Here is a 6,398-nt window from a genome sequence, read left to right as displayed (position 1 = left end):
CTTGAAAAGGAAAAAATGAAAAAGGAATTGGAATAGAAAAAAATTGCAAATGCTGAAATCCAGCATATTACAGTACAGCAGAAAGTGTTTCCCCAGCAGATAAAAAGGAAGCAATTTGTTCAGGGTGAGTATAGTAATAACATTACATTCATTCTCTTATATGAACTGATTTGATTAAATTTTATGCACTGTTGCAATGTACTAACTTCCTTTTAAACTTTATTGTGTTGTTTTCAGCTACTTACAGTATTATTACTTACAAGATATACAGTATTACAAATGTCACCAAAGCATACGGATAGTTATCTTAACAAAGAACATTAGTTTAATGGGCTGAGCATTGTTTAAAATAATTGTTTTCTCATGTAAAAATTGTAATTATAATAAAAGTGAAGATGACTCTAGACAGGTTTGATTCTTGTTACTATTTCCATACAATTTTCTTTCCAGTGTTATCAATTTAGTTTATACTTTATAGGATGTTTTGTTTAACTTGACATAGCCAGCAACAGTTAATTCCTAGGTATTTTCCTATCCAAGCATTAACTTTCGTTTACTAAAGAAAGTGTCTTTAGCTTCTGAGGTTAGCCAGGATCAATCAGGTATAATATTCTATATATTTAAAATAAACAACTAAAATAACCAGAATAAAAATAATTGTGCATCAAAATAATAGTCTTTTCCCTGACTAAGAATACTTTGCTTGTAAGTTACTAATGGGTGCAAATGTAGTAAATCTATTCTCCCTCTCCCTTATGATAACAAAATAGATAAAACAGATTAAGCACGGGTAATCCTCAATTTATGACCACAATTGAGCCAAAAATTTCTACTGCTAAACAAGACATTTTATGATCTTTCTTGTCACAGTTGTTAAGTGAATCACTGCAGCTTTTAAGTTGGTAACATCATCTGACAAGCCATCTGAATTGGCTTTCCCATTGACTTTGCTTGTCAGAAGGTTGCAAAAAGTGATCACATGAACCTGGGATACTGCAACTGTTGTAAGTAGAAATGGTCATAAGTCACTTTTTTCAATGGCTCTGTAACCGTCAGTAAATGAACTATTGCAAATTGACACTACCTCTACTGGAGATCAGATTAGGATTTGTGAAGGTTGACAGGACTCCATCCTGTTCACCTTCTATAGACTTGTCAGAAACTTCTTTATACATTCTCCTTTTTCCAAACTGGGAAAAGCACTTTTTTATTATTATTAGCATGATCACAATTAGTTCAAATCCCCACTGGTGATGTCTGCTTGAGATATTTTCAAAATGAAAGGCCTAAGCCTTGAGAGTGTAATTGGTTTTCATATGTATAAATTCTGGATTTTTCTCCTCCTGTAATGAAAGCTTTCTAATGACATAAATCTTCCACTCTTTATAGAATATTATGAGAGAGATGGTGACCATAGATTCGTCTTGGTAGTTGGGACACATTATTAAGGGTGCAGAGCTCAGACAATTTGATCTGTGCAAGTGCAATCAATAGCCCCAGTTAACTGAGAAAATAGTCATATGTAATAATGGTTAAATGCTATCCTAAAAAAACCAGGAGACTGAGCTCCATGCCTCCCTTAGATATGAAACCCAGTTTGGTGATCTTGGGCCAGTCATATTTCCTCAGCCATAATAATCCATTTCATAAGGTTGCTGTTATATGGGAAATGAGGAGGCAGATGTATTGGGTATGTTTGGTGCCTTGAGTTTTACATGTATATAAATGGAATACTGTAAATATCTTTGACTTTGAATAACATGTCTTCATTTAATTTTTATATTTTAACTTTTTTCATAAATAAAATTGTCTTTAAAGTAGTGTTCCATTATTTATTTATTTTTATTTTGGGAAAAAGAAATCCTCCCGTTTAAAAGCCACAGAAAAGGTGGAAAGAAAAGGCAGAATTCTAAACAGAAGGTCAGTCAACAGCTTTGTACTAATCAACATCAGCCACAAGATAAGAGCAGTTTGAGTGCAGCATCACTTGAAGAAAGGTATGGGGGTCTTTTTTTTAGTAGGAATGTAAAATTCTGTCTCATTTGCAATTAGACCAGTGATACTCGTAGCCAAAACGTATTAAAATTCTGTAGAGTAGCTATGCTCTCAAATTTGCAAATTAAATTTTTGATCCTAACGGAAGCTTACACAACGCACATATGCTGCAAAGAATTTCAAAAAGAGAAAACTGACTAATTTATTTCTTAAAGGAATCATGCTGGAAGTCTGTTAGATAGTGGGAAGGTCCATTGAGATTCATGGGTATCTAGGCTGCACTTCTCCCACACCATTAGGTTCGTTAGATTCAGAATGGATGGTCTACGATTAGCTGCTCTAAGTCTTCAGAATTTCAGAATAAAAATAACATTAAAATTTTAATACAGTTTTTATACTTATTTTCAGATATCCAACTTAATCTGTGAATAGAACATTTTAGCTTGCAAAATGTTGCCATTAATTTAAGTCATATTATCAGAGCTTGCATTTGTGGAAACTAGCCTGTTTGTGCCCAAGCAGCAAACCAATCCAGCCAGCCCACCAACCCAACCAGCCAGCCAGCCACAGACCAGTAGAAATGGAGTTGAAGTCTTCAATGAAACACAGCAGCAGCAGGAAGTTGTGGACAAATATATTTACTTCTTTTTACTACTACTACTACTACTACTGTCTATACTATACATACAATAAACTAGTATCCTACTAGTACCTTGCTACAACTATCTTAGTTCAATAACTCACAGGAACTTATACCACTTGAAAAAAATAGAGATGTACATACAGATCCTTGATTGTCAACCATATTTGGGATCAGAACTTAACATCATTAAGAGATGCAGTCATGCAGTGGTTAAAGGAACAAGGTTTCCCCATTAACTGTTTGTTGTAAGTCCTCTCGGAAGATCTCAAATGGTGATCACATGACCCCAGATACTGCTACTATCATAAATGCATGCCAGTTGTCAAGCGCCTAAACTCTGATCCCATGATGATAAGGACATTGCAATAGTTGTAAGTGTAATTTCCTTTTTTCACTGTTGTCAATAACTTTGAATGGTCACTAATCAAATGGTTCTATGTCAAGGACTATCTGTGTCTGAAGATTGCTGATTAGGAATCTGTACCTGAGAACAACAGCTATTTATATAACTGCAGCCCATGACACCAAGATATCATGGCAGAATCATCAAACACAATTTAGAACGCATAAGAACATTGAAGTTTCCACAGAAAATATAGAATCTAAAGTAACTGAACACAGGAAGGAATAAGAAATCTCTGCATTGGATTTGTCCACGATTGTCCTTGTGGGTGTGGGGATGGTAGATGAGCTTTTTCACCGGGATGTAATCTTAAGGGACCTTAATTTGGAATGAAGCATGTTGAATCTAATTTGGCTCTGTTAATAAATATGACTCTACCCTAAAGAAATAAGATGTGGAAGTTCATTTATTTTCTCAGAGGTCTTAATTATTCACCTGACAATCAATTGAATACATAACAGTGTTTATGGATAGCTTCTTTTTTTATCAAGGTTTTTGTTTCAACTTTCACATATATAATGAAGAAGAGTCAACCAATCAAATTAAAAATCCCAGCATTTGTAGCCAGTATTGGCTGTGCTGGTTGAAAATAATAAGTATTGTAAAACTCATTTTAGAATTTATATGTTCATTTAGACTATGGTTGCACTGAATATTAGTCATGATTTCCAGAAGCAAAAAATTCAATAGGAAAAGATCTCCATTTCCAGACAGCAAGTTGTTAGAAAACTAAGGCCAGATGGTTCCAAAGATAGCAGAAACACACAATAAATAGTAATTTAATAGGAATTAAAAATTAGCAGCCAAATGTATACTTATTTCATTGTGTGGAAAACATGAGGAAGGAATATTAAGTAAGTTTACTGCCTCATCTACATAAAGGTGGTATAAAGCCTAATTTGATTTAGCTTCCTTTTATTAGCATAGGTACTGTGTCACATTTCATATTAATGAAAAGCCAGTCATCACTACAAATTTATTTGAAAAATACTTGCCCCTTTCTACCTCCCGGAAAATTTAAAAATCAAAGAACTGAGGGAAAATTAAAATGGAAGAAATGGGGGGGGGGGGATTAGAAGACTCCATAGAACAAAGCAGTGAACAAAGTGTTATTTTGGCAAAATAAACATGAGTAAATAAAAACTGGGCTAGAAAACTAAAGGCAATCCCTTTGTATGTGTATGTTCTCTCAAGAGGAAATATTAGGAATACAGTATTGAAAGGCCCTTAGAAACAGCAAGGCGGCCATTTTAAGTTGCAGTGCAAATGTTCTGTTGTTCTCTCTCCTCTGTTGTTTCTCATGTTTGTGCTTCAAAGAAATATTACAAGGCCCAGATAGCTTTTCTTTTTTTGCTTTAACAGCTCCTTTGCAGTTACTCAATTTAAGCTGAATTAAACTATCAACCTTCCTCTTCCTGTCAATTAAATAGGCAGACTGCATATGAAGTGAAAACTCCTGAATGTCACTTATTTCTAGAACTTTTAATTCCTTTTTAGTTCTGCTTGTTAATTATTCTGCAACACTTTCCCCACACTGGACATTTTCAGCATTAACTAAAAAATTGAGTTATTTTTTAAAGAGAAACTTTTCTGGTCAAAAAACCCCCAAATGCAGTTTGAAAGCCCCAGGTATGGCAGGTTCACCTCCTATTTGCCAAGGGAACCTCAGACACAAGACCCGAGGTGCAGCCTAAAAGAAAGGCTCTTCCACTTCACCCCTTTTCCTTGTTCAGGAAAAAAGTCAAATTTTGATTTAAATTTGCTTCACCTAGCTTAACATACAAGATAATGTGACATACAGGAAAGAGTAGCCCAAGTTGAATTTTAAAGTAAAGAGATCTAAAGAAGCATAGACTAAGTTGAATTTTAAAGTAGAAAACTTAAAAACCCAGCTCCAGATTTAGAAAAACCCACAACTGGGTTTGGAAAAAGAAAAACTCCCAGCAATGGCAAACCCGGTTTATCTTCCACTTTTAAATTAAGAAAAATACCCAAGAATTGAGACCTGAATGCAGGAAAAGTCTGTAGAAAAATGTTTTATTGATAAATAAGCACTGTATTTAGTTTCCCCCTCAATAAAAACCCCACATCAGAAGGAACTCCCCACCACCCAGCACCTTTTCCCTCAGAAATGAGCCGAGCTTGGCAACCAAGAATAATGTTCGTTAGGACTATACCAACTTCAAAATGAAAGGTGTTTTCTCTCAAAATGTATTCGAGAGGAAAAAAAATTTCTCAAGAATGTTAAAAAGATATTTACAGCCAAATCTCTTGAACGTGTCATGATAAAGTATTAATAATAGATTGTGAATCGTTCCAAACTTGTAGCATATTTTATTTCATGAGCTGAAATTTGACTTGCGAGCTGTTCTTCCCCCCCCACCTCAATTTATATTTCGAACATTCCAGTTCAAACCATTTTTTTCACAAGTTTATTTATTTGTATTTATTGATTGATTTTGTCCATTACACAATGAGGGTTTTAGAGGGTACAGTATACACATACGGTAGTAAAATACATAATGAAGGTTATAGAGGATATACTCATAGTAAAATATATCTAAGAAAGAATAAGAGAAGATATAGGAATAAAATATATCAATGAAAGAATACAAGAGATATAGGAATAGAAGAAAGGTATAGGAGATACAGGAGAGCAATAGGACAGGGGATAGAAGGCACTCTAGTGCACTTGTACTCGCCCCTTACTGACCTCTTAGGAATCTGGAGAGGTCAACCGTGGATAATCTAAGGATAAAGTGTTGGGGGTTTGGGGGATGACACTATGGAGTCCGGTAATGAGTTCCATGCTTTGACAACTCGGTTACTAAAGCCATATTTTTTACAATCAAGTTTGGAGCAGTTAATATTAAGTTTAAATCTGTTGTGTGCTCTTGTGTTGTTGTGGTTGAGGCTGAAGTAGTCACCGACAGGCAGGACGTTGCAGCATATAATCTTGTGGGCAATATATCATGTTTAAGGCGTCTTAGTTCTAAGCTTTCTAGGCCCAGGATTGAAAATCTAGTCTCATAGGGTATTCTGTTTTGAGTGCAGGTTGTGAAGTGCTTTTCTGGTGAAGTATTTTTGAACATTTTCAAGGGTGAATGTCTGAGATGCGATATGGGTTCCAAACAGTGTTCCCTCTAATTTTTTTTTTGGGGGGGGGGGCGGAAAAGTATAGTGTCTGAGCGGCAGTCCCTTTGGGACTGGGCGGCACAGAAATAATAAATAAATAAATAAATAAATAAATAAATAAATAAATAAATAAACAAACAAACAAACAAACAAACAAACAAACAAACAAACAAAAAACCCACCCTGTTTTGCCTCAGAGAATTTCAAAATAAAATACTGTAC

This window comes from Erythrolamprus reginae, chromosome 6, assembly GCF_031021105.1.
Source record: "Erythrolamprus reginae isolate rEryReg1 chromosome 6, rEryReg1.hap1, whole genome shotgun sequence".
Lineage (NCBI taxonomy): Eukaryota > Metazoa > Chordata > Lepidosauria > Squamata > Dipsadidae > Erythrolamprus > Erythrolamprus reginae.
This window is presented reverse-complemented; position numbering follows the sequence as displayed.